Source organism: Protopterus annectens, chromosome 2.part0, assembly GCF_019279795.1.
Source record: "Protopterus annectens isolate FY-2018-M chromosome 2.part0, PAN1.0, whole genome shotgun sequence".
Taxonomy (NCBI): domain Eukaryota; kingdom Metazoa; phylum Chordata; order Ceratodontiformes; family Protopteridae; genus Protopterus; species Protopterus annectens.
In genome coordinates this window covers 1,328,105,140-1,328,130,319 of record NC_056728.1, presented here as the reverse complement: position 1 = coordinate 1,328,130,319, position 25,180 = coordinate 1,328,105,140, and positions in this window count along the sequence as shown.

Genomic DNA, 25,180 nt, shown 5'->3' with positions numbered 1-25,180 from the left:
TAGCTTGCTACTGATCACCCACCATGTCTCAGGACCCCCATTCTGCATTTCTGGAAACACTGGGAAACATAAAGGTCCTACCAAACACCCTAATATTGGGTGATTTCAATTACCCAAACATTAACTGGGAGAACTACTCAAGTACTAACTCCCTTGCCCAACTTTTCCTAGAATTTATAAACTCAAACACCCTGGTTCAACTGGTCAACACTCCCACCAGAGGTGACAACATATTGGACCTGGTCATCACCAACATAGGCGACTGGTGTTTCACACCAGAGGTTAAGCCCTCGCTGGTTAGATCTGACCATAAACAAATCACTTTGGATATCCATATTCTGCCCCCATCCCTGGACAAGAAAACCACCGTGAAAAACTTTTCAAAAGCAAACTTCACGTTACTTAAGACCGAGGTGGAAAGTTTCAAAGCCCCCATGCTGAAGGATAACACTGTCCAAGCTGCAAAATTCTTTACTAATGCATTCTATGGGCAGCTACAAGAATGCATGGATCGTGCCATCCCAAGCAAAGCCAAGACTCACTCCTCCAAGAAAAGGAAACCAGTCTGTTGGACTCCTGCCATAAACAAGCTATACAATAGAAGGAGGAAACTAGTACAGAAAAGAGTAAAATCCCAAGAAGGGAAGACATCCCTGATCAGTATCAGCAAGAAACTATGATACCTCATAAAATCATCCAAGGCGAGATTTGAAATTGCCAAGGACTCCAAAGATAACCACAAGGCATTATTTAGCTATATCAAGAATCTAAGTGGCAATGCTCAGATCTGCTCTGTGTTAGTGCAGAATGGCACAAAATACACTGAACCGACTGATATCGCCAACATCCTGGCAGACAGGTTCAGCACAAACTTCACCTCCCTCTCACCCCCAAAAGGGCCCATAACCATACCAGAAGAATGTAGAGTCCCTGAAATCACAGACACTCAGGTTAAAACAGCCCTCTCCAAAGCCAAAAACACAGCATCAATGGGACTGGACGGTGTCCCAGGCTGTGTCCTACATGAGCTCAAAGATGAACTAACCCCTCACCTAAACACACTGTTCAAACTCAGCCTCTCCACAGGCTACATACCCATAGAGTGGTGCACAGCAACAGTTATTCCACTCCACAAAGGTGGAGCCACAACAGACCCCTGGAACTATTGCCCTATAAGCCTGGCTAGCTTGGTCTACAAGGCTATGGAGCACATCATCATGGAACTCATTAACAGAGACATTGGGAACCTCCAAACACTGGACCTTACCCAGTTCAGCTTTGTTAAGGGCAGATCATGCCTCCTAAACCTGGTGATCTTCTTTGAGACAGTTACCAAGGCTATAGACGAGGTAAAGGTGGTACACATAGCCTACCTAGACCTCACTAAGTCCTTCAACACCATTCCCCATTCTGGTATTATAGACAAGCTCAGCATCCTGAACATAAACCCCTACATCATAAGATGGGTTGCCAACTGGCTCATGGACAGAACCCACATGGTAAGAGATGTGGCAGCTAGGTCCGACTCTAAACCAGTTACAAGTGGCATTCCCCAGGGTATAGTCCTAGGACCCCTCCTGTTTGGCATATACTTCTCAGAGGTACAGGCAAGCACAGGAGGACTATGGCTGACCAAGTTCGCAGATGACTGAAAACTAGGGGCTATAATTGACTCTCTGGTTGACACAGACATCCTCCAAAAGGGTCTCACTGAGACAGATACCTGGTGTCAAAATCATGGCCTCAAGCTAAATGCCAAAAAGTGCATAGTCATCCCCTTTGGAAAAAACAAAGTACCCACAAACTACCACATAGGTGGTAGTCCCCTAAATACAGAAGTTGTAATAAGGGATCTGGGGTCCCAAGTAGATAGTAATCTCACCTTTGATAATCACATTGCCAAAGTGGTTAGAAAATCCTTCTACATGGTCCACCTAATCACAAAAGGGTTCGCATCCAGATCAAAAAAGGTCATTGTGCCCCTCTACTCATCACTCATCAGACCCATCATAGAGTACAACGCCCCATTTGGGCTGTACCTTACAAGACACCTGCAACAGCTGGAAAGACCACAGAAGTACCTCACCAAGAGGATCACTGGCCTCAAACAGATGCCCTATGCAGCTCAACTGAAGAAACTCCAGTTGTACTCAGTTGCATACTGTCTACTCAGAGGTGATCTCTGCCTGACATACAAGGCTATGTCCAACCCAGAATTGATGGACATGCTCCACCTAAAGAAAGCCTTATCCCCTCAAGCCACATGCTCTAGGGCTCTAAACCTCACCACAACAATAAATAGGACATGCTGGAGGGATAGATTCCTGTCCCAGAGACTTCCCATGCTTTGGAACAAGATCCCAGTCTACATTAGGCAGAGCTCCTCACTAACACTCTTCAAAAGAAACCTTGACGAGTGGATGGGAAACAGAAAGTTTACCTCGGGGATCACTTCAGTGGCTCTGCTGGACAGAGGCACAGGGAACTAATCTAAGGGGGCAGCGAAAGCCAACACATTCTGGCTAGGCTTATAAATGCCTTCGGGCAGATAGCCTAGTACCAACCTATGAACTTATGAATCTGTGAACACACACTCCTTAAAATCATAGAAAATTCCTTGTGCCTCCCCTAGATTTAAAGGAAAAGTACTTTGGACATGCAATATAAGTATATGCTTGACTGTACAGATGCAAACTCACACATACACACACACACGCAGACAAACACGCACACACGCACACACACACACACACACACACACACACACACACACACACACACACACACACACACACATACTCTCAGCTTAGTGCATTATTATTGTACTATTGATCAGCAATCAAAAATAAATACATTCACTATTATCCTTATGCATTTAACCAGACTCCATAATCTTAAAACTGCTCTGTCTAACACAGCTGCTACTTTCTGTATTAATATTTATTTTAATTATTAGGTTTCATGATCTATTAGCTTCCCCAGCACTGTGTTGCAGTTACAGACCTTCAAATAGAACTGGATCGTACATCACCTCTTTGAAAAGGCAAGGATCACCTCTAAATCATTATCATTGTCATCCTCAACCACCTTTTCCCATTTTCCCATTTTGGCATGGCATTGGGGTATTACATCAACTGTTTCTTTCTCTCTTAATTCAGAGACATTCTCCTACATTCTTTTATAATCATGTCTGACTGTTGCAGGTCTTCTGTCATGCAATCCATCCATCTCTTAGCTGGATGTCCTCATCTCCTTTTGCCTTTTTCCTGTCATACCCAAATCTTCTTTACCAGGTCAGTCTGTTTTCCTGTTCATGTGAGCAAACCCCCATAATGAGTTCTTCCAATTCCTTGACCTTCTCCGCACCTGTTGCTACTTTGACTTCCACTCTGATGTCCTCATTTCATTGTCTGTCTCACTGTGTGCATCCTACTGCCCATCTTCTTCATCAACTCAGACTTCTTTATCTGCTCTGCTTTCACTAACATGTGTCTGTGTATTACAGAAGAACTGGTCACACCACTGTTTTACACACCTTACTTTTCAGCTTCTTTGCCATTCTTCTATCAAATACACCATCCTTGATATTCTGCCAGATGGCTGTAGCACCTTGTCATTCAGAGTCCCCTTCTCCTCAAGCCTCATGTCACAGAGAGACAGAACTTAAGGCTGCTGACTTGCGATTTCAGCTTTTTGAGATTCCCCCATTTGCTGCCATGATCACTGGCTTGCCTATACACAATTTAATCCTATCCACTTCAGTCTTGCCTTCTGGTCTCCTATCATTTGCTGAAGTTCCTATTTAGAATCAGCTTGTAATCCCACAGCATCTATATGCAGCATCTTTGCTGATCTCTCCCTTCTGATCTGTTTGCTAATGCAGTCCATCAGGAGTATGAACAGGTGTGGGCTAAGACAACTATGATGCTCACCCACTCTCATTAGGAACCCTTTTGTGAGTCCAAACCCTGTTTGTATTTTGTCATTTGTTCACCTCTACATAATCTGCAAGAAACAGAATATAATCACAGTTCCTGAAGCCTTTCTGAATTAAGATTTTCAAATATATGATTTTTCTAGCAAAGAATCAAAGCTCTTTTAAGTGCTTTGTTTGAGGTTCACAAAATGTATTAATTGATTTATTATTTATTTAGATTTCTTAACTGGGATAGTCTGCCAGGGAGAAGCCCCTTTCCAGCAAAATTTTGTAAGAAACGTTTCATTAACACAGACATCTACACCAAAGTTGGGCGGCGCAGTGGTGCAGTGGTTAACACTGTCACCTCACAGCAAGAGGTTCTCTGGTTCGATTCTCGGCTGGGGTGCCTTCTGTGTGGAGTTTGCATGTTCTCCCTGCATTCGCGTGGGTTTCCTCCAGGTGCTCTGGTTTCCTCCCACATTCTAAAGACATGCTTTTGGAGCATTTCTCCCCAGGCCTCCGCTGAAAACAGGATCTGTGGAACCTAGTCGGACTTTCCCAGTCAACAAATGTAAAATAAAAAATAAAAATAAAGTTTACAGTATGAAATATGGTATAACTTTATAATTATTGAATCTCAATATGTGAAAAAATTTGCTTTACTAAACACCAAGATAAAGGTTAACATTCAGTACTATATTTAATAATGATTCAGATCATTAAGGTATGAAGTGGTACAATGATCTCCCTGAAGTAACTAGACATGCCCTTTAGAACTAGATGGCTAAAGAATATGCTTTCCTAGCACTGATAGATACACACTGGTCAGACTTTAAATTATCTACCACTGTTCCTAGATGTTTAGTGATGGTCTGCCATATTTATGATCTGACCACTTATTTTGCAACCACAATTTATGTCCTTTTTGTCCAGACTTATGATGCCACTTTCACTAACATTAGAGGTGATGACATACTGTACCAGGTGTGTCTTTTTGCAGGCCTTCTTTAGAATTTCAGCATCTTTTACTGAGCAATTATGTTAGATGTTTCATAGACATCAGCCTATTTAGTATGCTTTTTGCAGTCTGTGTTGGAAAATTTCAACATCCTTTACTGAAGTAATTTGGTTACAGAGGTCATAGTTCATTAGCATATTTAGTAATCCATAGTCTATTTCCCACATATATATGAATAGTTCAGAACAATTAATCCCAGCAGAAAGCCTTATGGAACACCACCAGTAACTTATTTTGGAGTAGAGAGGACATCCCTACCTTTATCATTTTTTAATTGTTTTACTCATTGAATTACAGTTGGTATTTAATGATACTCATTCATCAGTTATATTGTTTGCCATTTCTTTCAAGGAATTTTTTTGAAGTTCCCTGTAACAGTCCTGGCATTTTCCAGGGAGGATGCTCTCATCGTTTTAAAAAAAATGTTGAACTGTAGCAAGATTTTAAATATTTCTGTAACCAATATGTGAAAGCACATGTCAACAATTCAAACTGCAAGTAGTAGTGTGTATCGTTAGACTTACAGACTACCTGTATGTGTCATTTGTGCAAGTAAAAAAACAGTAACTGCTAATTTCCTCAAGTTCTGTTTCATTAACAGGATACTTCATTAAAATTGTCCACCCCCAAGATGGTGTGACCTTCTGATTAGTTAGCAGTGGGATACAAAGATAAATCCCATGTTTTGGTAGTGTAGGGGGCTTCCTCAAACTTCAGCTTAAATTGTTTTTAATTACTTTTTGCTCTGTAATTTCATGGAATCTGTGGGAATCTAGATCAATGAAGTGTGATTCAAGGAAATTACTTATATCTCATCAAGCCTGTTTATGTGCACTGATTTGCAATTAAATGAGCTAAAGGCGACAATCAAGGTATATTAAGGTACAGATGAATGTAAGTGTGCATGTGAGTATATTTTCTTTTTATCTTGTTACGACTGATTACAATAATATGGTATTTATATAAAATATTAATGAATAGGGTACAGTGTTTAATTCAGCATTCCACAGAAAACTATATTGTTCATTCACCATGGGATTTGCACTATAAAACACAACTTATAAGCTTGACTTACTTAGTACCATGACTTTACAGTCGCATACGTAATCCTATGGCAGGTAGGATATATGAACATCAGGGATATTATGTGCCTTCACTTACAGTATCACTTGACTATAATCATGATCTGTTAAGTTATTTACATTAGCTCTGTGACTGTGCTTCCTAAAAGTGTCATATCACAACAGAGTTCCAGCATGTTTTCTTATACCTAATGTTCTTTATATGAAGAGCAGCAAAGGATAGCAATGGATGGCACCACCATCATATGGCAGGTGTATCTTTAGATGTAAGGTAATCATCCAAAACAGTACTAGTGAGTCATTATTAGTCTCACAAATAAACATATGCAGCTGGTGCTATAGCTGTCTGCTTCCCTATACAAATTAATCATCAAAGATTGTTCAGTGACAATAATAGAGGGGCAGGCCAATGCAGGAGTTCTTCAGAGGTGTCATTAGAATGATCTAACCCTGCATACAAAGACAGCCCTGTAAAAGGTGATGCACAGATTTATCCCACAGCAGTATTTGGGTGACACTCCTTGTACTGGGGGACATCTAGAAGATGGTTGAAGATGTTGTTGCTAGGATAATGTACTGTCCCAAAGCTCCTGTGACTAGTATATGAGCCATCTTATACATGTAACCTAGATCTTCCTGTTGTACCCATAATTGTCATTAAACAATAGTAGCTAACATCTTATCCAATGCCTGTTCAACATTGTTCAACCTCTGAATGTTATAGGTAACAGTAACATAAAAACACATTATCTCAAAGTACACATTACTCATATACTGTCTATATTAAGCATATCAAATTTTGCTTGAAAGGGTGACAAAGTATTATAGTTTGTATCTTATATGTTAAACAAAAATAACATAAGACAGTAGGCATGCATAACCAAACACTGGTTCTTCATTACTTCTTAGACATACCCATCGGTGTCATGCTATAATACTGTGAGTGGTTTTATAGTTTTGAATCATGCATCCTGTTTTTTTTTATAGCTATGGATTACCATTTAAAATGCTGGGACTCGCAATGGCAAGTATTGGATTGTGAAGAGTGAATGACAGAAAATCCGGACGTACATTTACTAAGAATACCATTTCTTGAAATAGTCCCTACTCTCTGTGGTATGGCTAAATCAAAGCTGGTATATATAAGTCTGTGGGATGCAGGTGGCTTATGCTCACATCCATGGGTGCATTGGGGTTTGCCCCCTGCAAAAAAAAAGTTTAAAGGTAAAGACATAGCTGGTTCGTCTACTGCCTTGGAGCCATTCCTCAATAGTTCACCTCTTCTCAGCTGCAGAGCAAAAAAAGGTCTGCAATATGGTGGCTGGTGCTTTTGAAATACAGAAGCTATTGAGCAAAATAGATGCTATTTCTGCATCCCACCCCACCCCTCCTCAGCTAAGGAGCAATTAAAAAAAGACAGAGATCAAGTACCTAGGGTTCCTGAAATGCAGGCACCAACCCAATCCCATTTCTGCACTCACCTTCATCAGTGTTTAGTAAAAAAAAAACGTTTGCAGTTTATTCCCCACAAGGAGTGCTACAGTGCTTAGATTTTAGGTATAAAAAAGAAGGAAACAAATCTTTGTTTACTTTTAAACTGTACCAAACTGCTTGCTACAAATGTACCAAGCAGTTGCGACAGTTGATACCATTCAGAGTGGTACAGCACTCAGGTTTGACTGCAAATGCAATACCAGTATTTAAAAGCCAGTACTGACTAAAGGAAGATTGGGATGATGGATGAGATGGTTGATCATGCCCCCTAACACTTTGCAGTGGGGGGATCCTAGCATTGTTTAAAGGAGAAGAATTATGTTCAAAATTCACTCTTCTTCTACATATTTGGAATTGTTTTACTCTGTTTCACAACTTGGCATTGCAAGCCCTGAAATTTCAATAGAATGCTATAGCTATGAATATATTATACATTCCATGCAGATGATATCTTATGTTCTTTTAGCATAATTGACCTTATAATCAAATACAGCAGATATCATTTCTGTAGATGACTAAAACCTCTAAGCATTATGCATTTACACATATAGGTTAATAGATTCGTAGATATTCCAAGGCCATTAAGTCTTATGACCACGAATGCCTTGCCAATACCCTCCGTTAAGCCAAACCTGCTTCTTTTTCCAGGAGGACCATACCGGTCAATCCTAGAGTAAATTTATGGATACACATCCAGTCGTCTAGATTATGTTTAAAAGAAGACAGTCAGTCACACTTTTAGCATTCAGAGGAGTTTTTTCCAGATGTTTGAGAATCATTGGGCTGTAAACATTTCCCTTTACTGTGTTTTATTTATCTGTTGGTGAAGATTTAGGCCCCTAGAAGTGATAAGCATCTCAAAGGGGGCATGTACTCAATAAGTGATTTAATCACTGCTGTGTATAAGGGAGTGATTACCTCTTCATATCTTGATGATATCCCTTTGACAATTAGCTGGGATAAATAAGAGGATTTTCTGATAACTGTTGTCACATGACAGTCACAAGAGAGGGAGCTATCAAACCAAGTATCTTAGTCTCTGACTACTTTCTTGTTTTATAGTGCTGTATTGTCTATACAGTATTATGATGGGGGTAATGTCTACCAAAAGTGATGATACTACATTTTTTTTAAGTTTGAGATGATTTTTAGTGCACCAAGAGTTTACCACAGAGAGTTCACCTTGACGTTTTCAGTGTCATAGGGTGACTTAACAACATTTCCCAGTTTACAGTCATCTGCATACTTTGCTACAAAAATTACTTGGTTGTCTGCTTCTTCCCACCAAGGCATCTGTAACTCACACTGAGTGGTTTTCTGTTTTAAAGTCAGATTACTCTTCATCTTACCACATACAGGTCAATTGTTAAAGCATTTAGGATGGGGAATGGTATCAAAAGCCATGGCCAAGTCAAGATATACCACATGCACTGTGTGGCTACCATTTACTGTCTCTATAATTCTTTTGAAGAAGATTACCCGATTAAAGGAATATATAAGGCAACCTTTATTCTGCACGAAAACCAAGTCAGAGGCAGGACCGGATGGTCTGAATGCAATTTTTTTGAAGGGGATTATTGAAAATGTGACCCTCTGTTTATTAGATCTATTTCAGATGATCTTTATTCATGGGTATATGCCCAATTTATGGAAGGAGGCTTTTGTCATACAAATCCAAAAATGCAAGTTTTGTTTAACAGTTGATTTATTATAGAGCAGTTAGCCTTAATTGCATTTTGGGTAAAGGTTTCAAATGAGAATTGAGTATGACATTTAAGCAATTGTTTGATTTCAGTACTGATATTTGCCAACATGGATTTCTTGAAATGAGATCTAGTCTATCAAACTTGATTAACTTGTATGAAAACAGTGTAGGTTTTCTGGATACTGGTCTGGCAGAAGATGTGATGTATCTTGATTTTGCCAATGATTACAATACTGTTCCAAACTTGGTATTTCTAAAACAATGAGTGAGAAGGTCACTGAAAAACCAATCAGTAAAAACAAAATGAAACCTCCAGCAAAGTTAGAACTTCCAATAAGTGACCTCCCAAACCTCTTGTGTCAGAGACAAATGTGATATAAGTAAATAATCCTTATGAACATCAGGTGTTTCAACTAATTGGTAATTCTAAATGCCCATAACTTGTTTCATCATTTCAGCCCCACTAGCTGTGGGTATGCATCTGTCAGCCTTGCTATGACCTCATCAGCGCAGCACAAGCACAGTGCTTGACTAAGCATTAGTCAACACAGGGCTGTTATATCCAGCTGATGTCCATTATCATTAGGATCACTACAAAAATATCCCAAACAACAAACTAAAATAATGAGTGAGAAGTCACTGAAAAACCAATCAGCAAAAACAAAATGAAATCTCTAGCAAAACTAGAACTTCCAATAAGTGATCTCCCAAACCTCTTGTGTCAGAGGCACATGGTATATATGCAAATGATCCTTATGAACATCAGGTGGCAACTCTGAATGCCCATGACTTGTTTCATCGTTTTAATGGACAATTTCAGGCCAATAAAGCCAAACCCCACTAGCTGTGGATATGCATAATTCGGCCTTTTTATGACCTCAGCGGCACAGCACAAGCAGATGAAACAAGTCATGGGCATTCAGAATTGCCAATTAGCTGAAACACCTGATGTTCATAAGGATCATTTGCATATATCCCATGTGCCTCTGACACAATTGGAAGTTCTAGCTTTGCTGGAGGTTTCATTTTGTTTTTACTGATTGGTATTTCAGTGACCTTCTCACTCATTGTTTTAGTTTGTTGTTTGGGATATTTTTGCATTGACCCTAATGATAATGGACATCAGTTGGGTATAACAGCCCTATGTTTCTAATGCTTAGTCAATTACTCTGCTTGTGCTCTGTTGATGAGGTCATAGCAAGGTTGAAATATGTATGTTACAGCTTGTGGGTTTTGCTGCATTGGTGTGAAGTTGTCCATTAAGGTGATGAAACAAGTCATGGGTATTCAGATTTGCCAATCAGTTGAAACACTTGATGTTTATAAGGATTATTTGTATGTATCCCATGTGTCTCTAACACAAAAGGTTTGGAAGGTCACTTATTGGAAATTCTAGCTTTGCTGGAGGTTTCATTTTGTTTTTACTAATTGTTTTTTCAGTGACCTTCTCATTTATTGTTTTAGTTTGTTGTTTGGGATATTTTTGCAGTGATCCTAATGATAACGGCCATCAGCTGGGTATAACAGCCCTGTGTTTCTAATGCGTAGTCAAACACTCTGAGCTGTGCTGATGAGGTTATAACAAGGCTGAAATATGTATAGCTGCAGATAGTGTGGTTTGGCTTTATTGGGCTGAAATTGTCCATTAAAATGATAAAACAAATCATGGGCATTCAGAATTGCCAATTGGCTGAAACTTGGTATTTCTTTAAATTTTAAGGAAGGCTGATATTAACACATGCATATCTAATATCTAAGTGGTGGCAAATTGGATGCTAAATAGCAAGTGTAGAATAAGATTTAGAAAAGCATAATTAAAATTATAACTGGGCAGTTCAGACAGTTAATGCCTGCATTCTATTTTAAATACAGAAAAAATAGAAAGAAAATGATTTGAGGGATGGTTCTCCAGGGAGCTGATACAATGAAAGAGGAGGCACTTCAAATGTGACTCTGTTAAGGATACTTGAACAGAGCGGTCTAGTGGGAAAGTGGGTGGGTAAGAGACTCTGAGGAATGTAGTCACTTTACATTAAGAATTTTGTAGATTACTGTGAAAGTAAGTGCAATTGCATGGCATATCAGTACACAGTTAGCTTTTTAAGGATTTAGCAATGATGCTTATTTTTAGGAATGTGTTCCCAAACCTACTGATTTTTATTTAATGTTATCTGAAGAATGGCTTTGCTAGTATCAGTTAGTGTGAGAAGTGGCAGGCAGTATTCGAAAATAGGTATGACAAGGTATTTTCAGAGGCCAGGCGGTCTTCTTTAGTGAAGAATTTAATTATGCATTAGCAGTTTTTATGCATGCTAAAGATTTTTTCTGAACGCTTTCAATGCGTATATTAAAAATGATAATGTGCTTTCCAGTACAATACCAAGATATCTGAGCATTTTAAGGGTTTTTACTTTAGTACAATTAGGTGATATTATTGCACATCTTGGTTGTAGGATGACCTGATTATAGCATTAAAAAGCACAGCCGTAGTTTTGTTCATATTCAGTAACTGCTTACTTATGGCATTTAAATATTTCCCCTTAGTTTTTTTATCCATTGTCTACATATTATGCTTTTGCAAAAACATACAAAAGTAGGCATCATCCCCACTCCAAATCCCTATAACCCAGGATCCCCAAATTTTGTATTTTGTTGCCTTTCCCATCCCTTTTCATATCATGTTGCTTCTGTTTGCTTGATGGTACCGACTTGTGACCACCATACTATAACCATTACCTCTCCCACCTGTATTGTACACTGTGAAACTTCACTGTTATAAACTGCCACATACACTAATAAGACATATTACGTAGGATATGCAATGGAGTGACTGCAGACATTGTGACTGTCCATGCAGGCAAGCAAAGTTTGTTGTGCTGGTACTATGATGTTTTTGAATGTTTGTAGAATTATATGATTGCTAGTAGTAGTAATTTATGTATTCCAGAATCAACAATATGATGTACTGAATACATATTGCATTTAAGAGCAAAATGCCCTAGACAGATGTCAAATGTTGCAGAAAGTAAATGAATGACATTATCATAACAGAGAGGTGTTTAAAAGACATGGGTTTGACATGTGAAAGGTATAACTATATTCATCTGTTCAAGTGCATGACATTACTTTAAATCACAATGACAGGATGATACATTTAATGTAATTGTATCTAGTCTGCACGAGCAGTGACTACAACAGCACCACTCTAGTAGTAATACCCTCTCACACATTTGGCATATATACTACAGCTTTTTTATGGCAACATGGACTCCCTTTCTGATATCAATTGCTGTAGAATATGCAAAGTCTCCAATAACCTGTCTGTGAGGCACACTGTTTCATTGCACAAAGTATTTTCCCACCAATATTTGTATATGGCTGCAGTCATCATTCACAAACAACATCCTGTCTGCATCCTGAATGGTCTATATTTTTTCATATTTGTTTCCTCACATTCCTTACAGATAAGGCATTAAACTGAGGTCCCATTTGTCTGAGATGCTGTTAACTTAGATGGATGTAAAACATCTCACAGTGCTTAATTAAAAGGAAGGGGGTATTTTGTTTACTATTCCAAACAAAACTGATTGCAACACATCTTCATTCTTATTCAGATAAGAACACTGTTTATGTTCACTGTACAATATATATCAAATGTCAATCTGTAACAAAAAGTGTAGGGGAATTCATTTTATGACTTGGCCAAATTTCCTCTTGCTAGTATGAAATTATGCCATAGCCCTAGTGGAATTAATCAGATCAACAAAACATAAACAAATATGTTAAAATCATATAGGCCTTATCATGTACTCAGCATGTATATGACTTACTGACTGTAATATTTTTAAAAATAACCATGACAAGGGAGCAGAAATTATAACTTGTTTGTAAAGGTACCTCTCTTCATCTCCATTAAACTAAGATGGAAGGGCGAAGACTGAAACAGATGCAGAAAACTGGGTTAGACATTCTGGCAGTAGGCAGAAGTAAAAAAAAGTGTATTCTGAACATAGCAGAGAAATTACAAGGGTCACGTAGAGTATGGCTGGGTAGTGTAACTATGTTATGCAAAACATTTTATTTATTTATTTTTTTAATTTGTTTACTGAGAAAGTCTGACTGGGACAGAGCCCATTTTCAGTAGAAGCCCGGGGAGAAATTCTCCAAATGCATGTCTTTGGAATGTGGGAGGAAATGCCTGTGAACAGAGGGAGGACATGCAGACTCGATGCACGCACTCGAAACTCTCCTTAGCATGGAGAACATCGATATCTGTGCAGTAACAGAAACCTGGTTCAAGGCTCCTGAGAGCACCCCAGCACTACCAGGTTATACCTCATACCATGCTTTTCGGCCCCAAAACTTGCACCAAACCACAAAAGGGGGGGGAGTATCAATATTCATCAAAGATACCCACACCTCCAGGTTGGTGGCACAGCACGAAGCATCAGAGACTATCCATGTGCAACTAACTGTGGGTAAAACTGCCTTCCAGTTTATAGCCTGCTACAGATTACCCTCCCAAACACAGGAACCCCACTCGGCCTTCCTGAGAATAATGGAAAATATGAAGGTCTCTCCAAACACCATTATATTGGGCGACTTCAACTACCCAAACATAGACTGGGAGCATTACTCTAGCTCCAACACCCTAGCCCAAAGGTTCCTAGAATTTATAAACTCAAATGCTATGGAACAACTTGTTACTACTCCCACAAGAGGGGAAAACATACTGGACCTGATCATCACCAACATGGGGACACTATGCTCCAGACCAGAAGTGTATCCCTCACTGGTAAGATCAGACCATAAACTAATCTCACTGGATATTCACATCCTGACCCCACCCCCTGCCCAGAAAACCACAGTGAAAAACTTCTCTAAAGCAAATTTCACATGCCTCAAAACCGAGGCGAAATCCTTCAAAGCCCCCGGGCCTGTGGAAAATATGGCCCAGACCACAGAATCCTTTATAAACGCATTCTATGAACACCTTCAGGAATGCATGGATCATGCAATCCCAAATAAAACCAAGACCCAATCCTCCAAAGGCAGACGTCCTGTCTGGTGGATCCCAGCCATAAACAAACTATACAATAGAAGGAGGAAGCTACTACATGATAGAGCAAAATCCCAAAAAGGGAAGGCATCTCTGATCAGTATTAGCAAAAAACTACGGGCACTCATAAAATTGTCTAAGGCCAGCTTCAAGAGAAAAATTGAACAGGACACTAAGGATAATCACAAGGCTTTCTTTAGTCATGTTAGGAACCTGGGTGGGAATTCCCAGATATGCTCAGAATTAGTCCAAAATGACAAAAAATACACTGAGCCCACAGACATTGCCAACATCCTAGCTGACAGGTTCAGTGCAAACTTCTCCCCCCCTCCCCACCAAAAGGGCAAATATCTATCCCAATAGAGTGCTGTCCCCCTGACATCTCAGATGCTCAGGTAATGGGACCAGATGGTGTCCCGGGCTGCATCCTACATGAACTCCAAGAAGAGCTAAACCCAAACATAAAACCACTGTTCAATCTTAGCCTTACTACAGGATATGTACCCAAAGAGTGGCGTACAGCAACAGTGGTCCCTCTCCACAAAGGTGGTGCCTCAATGGATCATGGAAACTATCGCCCCATAAGCCTGACTAGCTTGGTCTGCAAAGCTATGGAAAGGATCATCATGGACCTCATAAATAAAGATATTGGGGACCTACAGACACTGGATCCTACCCAGTTTGGCTTTGTTAAGGGCAGATCCTGCCTCTTAAAACTGGTTGATTTCTTTGAAACAGTCACCAAGGCCATTGACGAGGGGAAGGTGGTCCACACAGCCTACCTGGACCTCGCAAAAGCCTTCGATACAATACCCCACTCTGGCATTATAGATAAGCTCACCAGCTTAAATATAAACCCCTATGTCACTAGATGGGTTGCAAACTGGCTCAAGGACAGAACCCACATGGTTAGAATTGCTGGAGCCATGTCAGACTCCAAACCAGTTACAAGTGGCGTCCCACAAGGCTCAGTCCTGAGACCTCTCTTGTTCAGTATATATTTATCGGCGTTACAGGCCAACACGGAAGGACTGTGGCTGACCAAGTTCGCAGATGACTGCAAACTGGGCGCCATAATCAACTCTTCAGCCGACACAAGCATCCTCCAAAAGGGCCTCATAGAAACAGACAACTGGTGCCAGAGCCATGGCCTCAAGCTAAACGCCAAAAAGTGTATAGTCATCCCCTTTGGCAAAAACAAAGTGCCCACAAATTACCACATAGGTGGTATTCCATTAAGTACAGAAGAAGTCATTAGGGACTTGGGGACCCAAGTTGATAGCAATCTCTCATTTGACAACCACGTGGCCAAAGTGGTTAGAAAAACATTTTATATAGCCCACCTAATCATGAAGGGATTCACATCTAGATCAGGGGAGGTCATCGTGCCTCTTTACTCATCCCTCATCAGGCCCATAATTGAGTACAATGCCCCTTTTGGGATGTACCTTACCAGACACCTGCAGCAACTGGAAAGACCCCAAAAGTACCCCACCAAGAGGATCAAAGGGCTCAAACAGATGCCATATGCATAATAGGAATAACAACACATGGGCTGGACGATTAAGGAATGGAAGACAAGCTACTTCGAATGGAAGCCAACAGTTTGGCCATTCTTCAAATGGACTTACACAAGAAGGTGATCAGAACAACCCTAATTTGGGGGCTATACCAAAGAGACATTTTGTTAACAACCAAAACTGTAACAATCAATACCAGCAAAAAAACAAATATCGCCCATACAACAAGCCAAAGAGATAAACCAAGTAATTTTTAAACCTGCGATTATACAGAATAAAGCGGGTGACTTTAACATCTACAACTTTTCATGTATTGATATTGAACCTACTCTAGTAGAACTCCTTGCTAAGGGTCAGACATTTGTCCCTAGCAAACACATGGACCTGGTACAATGCATCAAGGACCTTAAATTGTTTGTAAGGAAACTTAATCTTAATATTCTTTTAGGTGATTCTCCAGTATTAAACAACTCACTTAAAGTGGTTAGTGAATATAATCCCACTTTACACCCAACTCTGTCTACGTTTGAACAGTTAATGGAACTTGACTTACGTAGCATTAACAACAGCCCATACAATAGAATCTTTCGGGAATCACGGCATCATAGGAACATCAGTAAAGATGAAACTATAGCCTTATCTATATTTAAAACACTTAACATCAGAGCTATTAAGCCAGATAAAGGTGGGGGGCTAACTATATTTAATAACTATGACTACGTTGATAGAGTTGAGAAAATGTTGATTAACGATACGTATAAAGAAGTATCTGTTAATGAAGTTAACACTGCATATAGAATGATAAAGGGTTACTACAGTGACCTATTTATGGATGGATATATTGACTTGGACACTTACCAATACATCACTATTAACTGGCCAAAGATCCCTATTATGTTTGCAACACCTAAAATACACAAGAACATCTTGGACCCCCCTTTTAGACCACTCATAGATGGAAATTAGTAGACAATATACTAAAAAAATATCTGGTGATGGAAGTGCAAGTGTGTAAAGACTCATGGTCTTTTCTAAGGAATTTTGACAACATCCCATATAGAGAAGAATATAACTTCGTCACTATAGACGTTATAGACTTATATACGTCCATCCCTCATTTAGAAGCTATTGAATGGGTCAATTTATTTCTTATTAAGAAAGGAGCTCCAACTAATGAAATATTTACTGTTACAACTTTATTAGATATCATTTTGACAAATAACTTTTTTACATTTAACAACAAGTTGTACTTGCAGAAATGTGGTGTTGCAATGGGATCTCCATGTGGGGCCAGTTTAGCAAATACAGTTATGGTGTATTGGGAACATCAATATATCTTTCAGAATATGGAGTGGACTACACATATTAAGTATTACACTCGTTTTCTTGACGACATCTTTATTTTGTTTGAGGGGGATAAAAGAATAGCAGAAGACTTCTTATATTACTTAAACAATACTACAGGATTCTTTAAATTTACTTCCAATTTTCAAACACAGACTATAGATTATTTGGATGTAAATTTATCTAAAGACCAAGTTAACAAGCAGTATTTTTCAAAAATGCATAGAAAAGAAACCTTCTGCAATTTGTACCTTCACTATACTAGTCTTCACCCATTTTCTCAAAAGAAGGCCATAGTGAAAGGTCAGCTTATTCGAGCAGCTCGTATGACTACTCTACCTAGTGACTTCGAACTTGAATGTGACCTATTAACATCTTTCTTTTGTGAGAGGGGTTATCCGAGTGATTTTATAAATGAGATAGTTCAAGAAGTAAGATACAAAAGAATTAATGGTATACTACTTCCTATTTTTAGTCAGGTTGTTAACAGATGTGTTTATTTGGACATTACAGCAAACCAAGATAATTCACCAAGGGAGATAGTAAATTCCGAGAATGTAATACAACATACCAACGACTTTAAACTCAGATTTATAACGACATATAACATGGACAGTGACATTATTAAAAAGATACTGTTCAAAAACTGGACCTTAATAAAACAAGACAGAAGTATAAATTCTAAACTGGGTGAACATCCTAGAATTGTATATAGAAGAGGTAATAATATGAAAAACATATTGGAGACTAACATTACAAACAATTTTAGTAGAAGGAAGGGTATGGCAAACTGTGGAAGTTGTAATATGTGTAAGCATATGTGTAGTGGAGAATCTGTTATTATCAACAACATAAAATACAAAGTTAAATATAAATTGAACTGTAACTCTAAGCTTATAGTATACGTAGCTTTATGTACATCATGCCCAGCTTTCTATATAGGAAAGACTGAAAGGCATTTTAAAGAACGAGTTTATGAACACACATATGCCATACTGAACAACAAGGTAGACAATGCTTTATCTAAACACACTTCAGTGAATCCGGGCCATAATTTTAAATTTATGGCCTTAGACCAGATTCAAACTAACATTAGGGGGGGTCCTTACAATCTGTTACTCGAAGATCGAGAATTAATTTGGCAATGGCGTACCAATGCTTTTGTAAATCTAGGACTTAACGACCATTGCAATATTAGTTGTCTATTGAAACTAAGGAGTCTAGACAGGAAATAGAATAAAATAAAATATAATTATACATAAGAAAAGGATTTATAAAACACTTCTATATTGTGTAGGTTTATATTCAACTTATTAGACCTAATAATTATAAACTTACAACCACATAACAATAAATTAATAATTTACTTCGAAATTAATACTGAATATTACACAATAGAGGTATTTGCTTGTTTTACTATAGGGTTTTTCTAGTTTAAACTAGATCCAGTATCTTTTAGGTTTAGCTGGTATTTTTATATATTATTTTTATATGTTTTTCTGAAAGGTTGTTCTGTTTAGTAAATATGAATGTACCATTAGTACTTAGTATAGTAATCGAATATATTGCTATTAGGTTAGTGTGTATGTGTATTATTTAATATTTAATAGGTTAACTTGTTATACTTGTAAACTGTTTAGTATATCGTGTATTTACTTTATTATTTCATTTTAATATTGTTTTTGTCCTACTAAGTTGTTTATGCACACTTTTTAAAGGCTGCATTTATTGTGAGTTGGTGTTTACTTATTATATATATTATGCTTTTGGTATTGTGCAGTATACTACATCACTTTAAATTTTAATTGACTTGTAATTAACTTGTGCAAGTGATGTTAGTATAAATACCTAATTAAGTTAAAGTTATTTATGTCTGAGGAAGTTGCTCAAATATTGAGCGACGAAAAGCGCTTTACATCTATTTCTGAATAAATACTGTGTGGTTTTATCTTCAGTGGTTCGTGGGATCCTTCTTTTAGTGGATTTGGTAAGATGCCATATGCTGCCCGGTTAAAGAAACTCCAGCTCTACTCAGTGGCATACCGCCTGCTCAGAGGCGATCTGTGCCTGGAGTAAAGCCATGTCCAACCCGGAATTAATGGACATACTGCACCTCAGAAAATCCAAATCCGAGAGACTTGAACCTCAGCACTGAAATAAATAGGTAGAAGTAGAGGTGCAGTAATACTGTATACTGAAAAGGCCAGAACATGGTCAGGAAGGAAATGTAGCCCATAAAAGAGAAATAGACCAAGCAAAATTATACCACAGATAAGTGTCTGACAGTTCAGGCAGAGGATGTGGGAGTGCTGGTAAGCTGATTCTACACAGAAGTAAAGACTGGAGGCAGGAGATGGAAAAAAGGGATGCTGTAGGAGGACTAGGTTAATACTAACAAGAGATGTGGAATAGCTTACAAAAGAATGACATTCCAAGCTCATAAATACAGAGTGAGGGGAAGCACACTGCAGTCTTAGACCATGAGTAATTTATGTATATGGTGGGAGACTGTACCAGAAAGAACAGAAGTCTAAATGATGTGCTAACAAAGGCAGAGGGAGTCAAGGATGTCCAGGTATAAATGTCACCAGCAACAATGAACATGACATTGTGTGTTTCTCAGTGTGTGAAAGGGTAACAGTACAGAGGCTATGATGATGGTGTGTGATTTTAGGAGAGTGAATTAAGATAATCTTAGAAAGGACCACAGATGAGAAGCACTGGGGCAAACAGAGGGAGTACCTAGGGGCTTCTTACATGTGTGTATGTGAAAGAGGCAAAAGATGTGCATCACAAATGTTAAAGGTGTCTGGCTCTGTGGCACATAGGTATGGAACCCTTACTGCAACCCAAGTGACCTGGGTTTGATTAGAATCCCCAGCACAGGAGGAGCCAGGCAAGGAGGGGGTGGAATGAAGAGGCATGGCCTGCTCACCTCTTACAAAGGGGTGGGGAGGGTGTCCCAAACTTGCGAGCACACAAAGCCATTCAATTTCCCTAGTGGAGACTTGAGAAACCGCCGTTAACTGCTTCAGGGCAGCAGGACAGGGCTGCTTGTGAAGGGTATGCCCATGAGGAAATGAGGGGACATCCCATGCAGTCATCTCATTGCATGTCCCTCCCCAAAACATCACCAGATACATAACAGAAGTAGGGCCAAAAATGAAAAATATTTCAAACCACTCCTGATGATTGGCTAAATTTCCCCCCCTGATGATTGACCCATAGCTTGGTGATGGGGAATAAATGAACCACGTGGCTGAGTGGCATCTGGTGATCAAAAGACAACAGGGAAAAAGCAGTAAAAAAATCTTAAACATATCAGATAGGACTAAGTTTGGACCATACAGGAGCTGGATAACAGGTAGCAGAAAATGGAGATATTGTAGTACAAAATGGCTAACAGAAAGGCAACAAAAGTGATGACAGCAGCAAAGATGCAAACTGAAAGGGAGTTGACACAAGGGGTGAAGAGTGGAGACAAAGGTTGTTATTTTTTTAGGTAGGTATATATATATATATATATATATATATATATATATATATATATATATATATATATATATATCTATATATCTATATAGGGAAAATGGGAGATAGAGAGGCAGACATGGCCAGGCTGAGAAAATCTGAGAGAGAGACCTCAGAGAAATGGCAAAACAGATGTACTGTAAGAATACTTTCTTTCTGATTTCATAAAGTAAAGCAGGACAGAGTATCTGGCATGGAAAAAGATATTACCCTTGGAAAGAGTTGTGGAAAGACAGCAAACTCACACAGAAGGAAATTAAAAATAACAGAACGCAGTTACAAAAGATAAAGTCAAAGACAAAATGTCAGCCTTCCAGACTCCTCAGGAACCACTCACTGTGCTGGTAGATTCCCTGATGGAGATTATCATGAGAAAATTTCACACTGCATGAGAGACTAAGGACTAGGTGACAGCAAGAGAGATAACCCTGTATAAGGGGTGAAGAAAAAGCTAAGGAACTTCAGGTTTATTATGTTATGGCAGTGGCAGGAAAGTCATGGAGGCATGGAATGAATCCTATTGAAAAGATGGAATGAATCCTATTGAAAAGAATGATTGTTTTCATGGAGGACATAAATTGCCAGGATATGAACTAACAGTTTCCTGGCAAGAAACAGCTGTTAGTCTATCTTAATGCAATCTTGTAATGGCATTACAGCAAAATCAGGAAAGCTTTACAGGAAAATGAAAATGGAAAATAGAAAGAACAAAATCTATAGATTTCTGAAAGGTATAAAAAAGAAATATGGATGAGGGAAAGAGAGATCTGACATGGTGCAATATTTACACAAAGGAGAAAGTCAAATTAATCAATACAAAAAATTAGCCCCAAAGATATTTGAAGAGAAATACAGGCAAAGGCATCCAGATATGGAAAATTTCATAATACAAAAAACAAGATCACAAAGAGGGAACGTAGAACAGAAGATTAGTAAAGCAGAAGCTGAAGTTATGGAATACCTGCAAAGTGAAGGTTTTAGTGTAGAAAGTCTCACACGGGTTATATTACAGCAGGATGGAACAACGAGTCCCCCAAGTAAGGAGAAACAAGAGGAGCAGGAGACATCTGAAGAAGAAATATGGACATGGGAAAGAACAAGAGATTTAATATGGTGCAATAATTATGCAAAGGAAAAAGCAAAACTAATCAATACAAAAACAGCAGCAACAAAGATACTTAAAGAGAAACACAGGGAAAGGCATCCAGATATGGAAAGTCTTACAAAACAAAAAATAGGAAAACAAAGAAGAAAAGTAGAAAAGAGGATTAGTAATGGAGAAGTTAAAGAAATAGAAACTGAGGTTATGGATTACCTGCAAAGGGAAAGATTTGGTATAGAAAATTGATAACATCACAGCAGGATAGAACAATGGATCCCCAAATTAAGGAGAAACCTGTGGAGCAGGAAACATCTGATCAGTTGCCATATGAAGATACCTTGGAGCTTTCCACAGAAAATCAATACAAATGTTCAGTGGAGCTGCAAACCAAAAGAAGGAACAGGAAACTGTGGCAACACTTATGCAGCCAGTGTTGTGGAATGAAAGACCAGTGTGTTCACATATGAAAGAGCAATAGACGACACGATGTAACTGAAGGGGTCTATATCATATCATCGAATGTACTATTTAGTGAACGCTTATTAGTCGAACACTAATAAGTGAAAACCCTACATAACAAATGTTCATTTAAGAAAAATGTTTTGCTGGGAAAGCAACCATCAGCCATCATCGGGAATTTGCCCTCTTCACTACTATAGTGCAATCTTGGAGTTGGTGTATTTAGTTAGTGGGGGGCATAGCCCCCCTCTACAATGGGTTTTGTTTGGTGATATTTTTCTGTGGTTCACTGGGTTGGCCAAATGGCTTTTAACCCAGTAAAACATTTTGCTTAAACGAACGTTCGCTATTTAGTGTTTTCCCTTATTAGTGTTTGACTAATAAGCGTTCACTAAATAGTATGTTCGATTATGTGATATAGACCCAACTGAAGAGAATGTGGCTCAGGAAGATGCTCTGGAACTATCTGTAGAATAATCTTAGGAAATGGAGAACAAATAATCTGTCCTCAGTTTAGAAGAAAATGATCTGAGAGAAGAGTTGCTCGATTTAACAGAGATGAACAGAAGTATTAAAGTCAATAAAAGGAATAGACTACAGAGGTCAATAAAACCCTGAAAGTTAAAAGTTTAATAAAAAAAATGAACATAGTAATTAGAACTGTTCATAGAGAGTCATGCGATACAACACAAATAAATAGGATATATTAATGCGCAGCTAAATTAATAACAGATAAAGCGCTACCAAGAAAAAACAGGGAAGTAAGGGAAAAGAAGGGGAGAAATCAAATGCCATCATTACAGAACAATCATGGCGGTGGAGAAGGAGACAGAATCCCTTAAGAAGGCGAGAAGTACAGGTCCATCTAATGACAATATTATTTCTGAACATGGATGGATTTTATTATCTTATCAGAGTTTTAAGATTTTTAATTACAGTATTTTATAAATAGATGTTAGACATTTTAATCTATTTAAGAAAGGCTTTACCTTTATTCCAAAAAATATGAATTTACTGGCTATTTTGATAGAACTAAAAGTTTTCATCAGAAAATTGAATTTATCTATCCATTTAATGGCAAATCCCAGACTCTGACTAGGACTAGAAAAAAGTACATATCACCCCCATCACATCCACTGGTTTCAGCTTTTGAAGGGGCTTGTGAAGCCACTATTCCTAAACAGTTTTCTACCCATTTTCCATTTCAGTTTCCTAATATAGATAAGGATAAGAGAGCTCTTTTAGAGATCCTAGTGAGGAACAAGGATACAAGGATTATGAAACCAAACAAGGGAGCGGGATTGGTTATTTTTTATTCCATTGGCTATTTAAGTCATATGTACAAAATTTTGCAAAACAGTAATGCTTTCAGTCTTTTATCACAAAATGAAATTATCATTGATTATAGAAACACAGATTTACTTCTTGCTGATTGCCACCCACAAGCATAATTTGCAGTTCAATGTTTGAATTTTTATCTAACAGGCATCCCTTTATACCCACAATTTTTGGAATTTCTAAGGTCTGATTAATCCACCCTTGAGATCTATCATCTCCGCACAGAGTTCCAAGACATACCCTTTGGGGGTATGTATTGATTAGGTACTGAAAAAATTTTTTCAACAAAGTACCTATATTTTGAAAGATTCCATGAAATTTTTAGGATGTGTTATGTCTGTTCTATGGGAGGATCATACTTATTTCCTTACCATAGATATTGTTGATGTGTTTACATGTATTTTCAAGAATACTGGTTTTAATATGTTTAATGATGCTATATCTAATATTTCATGTTTTGAAGAATGAGAAGATATCATTTTAGACCATTTAATAGAGTTAGTCCTGTCAAACAATTTTTATCTTTTTTGAAGGCAAAAACAAATAAACATTTCCAATGTATAGCAATGGGAGCATCGTGTGCCCCAGTTATGCTAATTTTGTTATATGGGCTTGGGAAGTTAAGTATCTTTTTCCCACTAGTTTCTATGCTATTGTAAACCACTAGGAATTGCCTTGTCTATTTTAATATTAGGTGCTTGATCTTTTTATACATGTCTTATTTGTAGTGGTTTTTATATACATGCTTTTTGAGTGAGAATGTTTTTATTTATTAGAATAGGCAAGTTTGTAATTAGTTTACTAATTACCTTAGTCTGGCATTTTTAAACATGTGAACAAAGGGTATGAAATGTTTTTGGTGGCAGCTTTATGTTTTATCATTTCAATAGATACCCTTTTAATCAACTCAATTAGCATGATTACAGAAGAAAGCTTACGATTTATTTTTATCAGCTGACATTTCATGTTATGTATATAACAGAGAGTACATGTTTAAACAATTTTGTGTTCTGATGAAGTCCCAATTGTATCTGAGAGGAAAGCACATTGAAACTGTACTTTATTTGTTGTGTGCTTAAAGTTTTTTTCATCTTGACTACAATAAAGTCATTTTCTTCAATGTAGTGAGCATTGACCTTATTCCCCTATTTGTTGGAGCTGTTAAAGAGTTTTTAGATTTTGGAATGTTGATTCCCTTGAAGAACCTCTTTCTTTTTGTTTGAGTTTCACTGATTTCCTTTTCAGCCCTTTTATTCTTGTTATGTATACAAGTTACATTTTCATGAAATCTTTAAACAGGAGTTTCCACTGCTACACACTGAATGCAGAATGCAAACATGTAAGAACAGTGACTTAACCACACTCAGTCAGCATGCACGTGATATGGAAGAAAATGCAAAATGAATAAAGGCCTTGTTAATGTGCAACAGAAAGACAAAATAAAAATTGTGCTTCAATGGAGATGAGCAATATCATGATAATCTGAACTAACCACCAAATCTAGCAATTTATAGGCTGAATCTGAAACAGAACAAGGTTAATGAGAAATCTATGGAGATAGTGAAGACTGCATTACAGGAATAAAGCAGAAAACTAACACAATATTAGA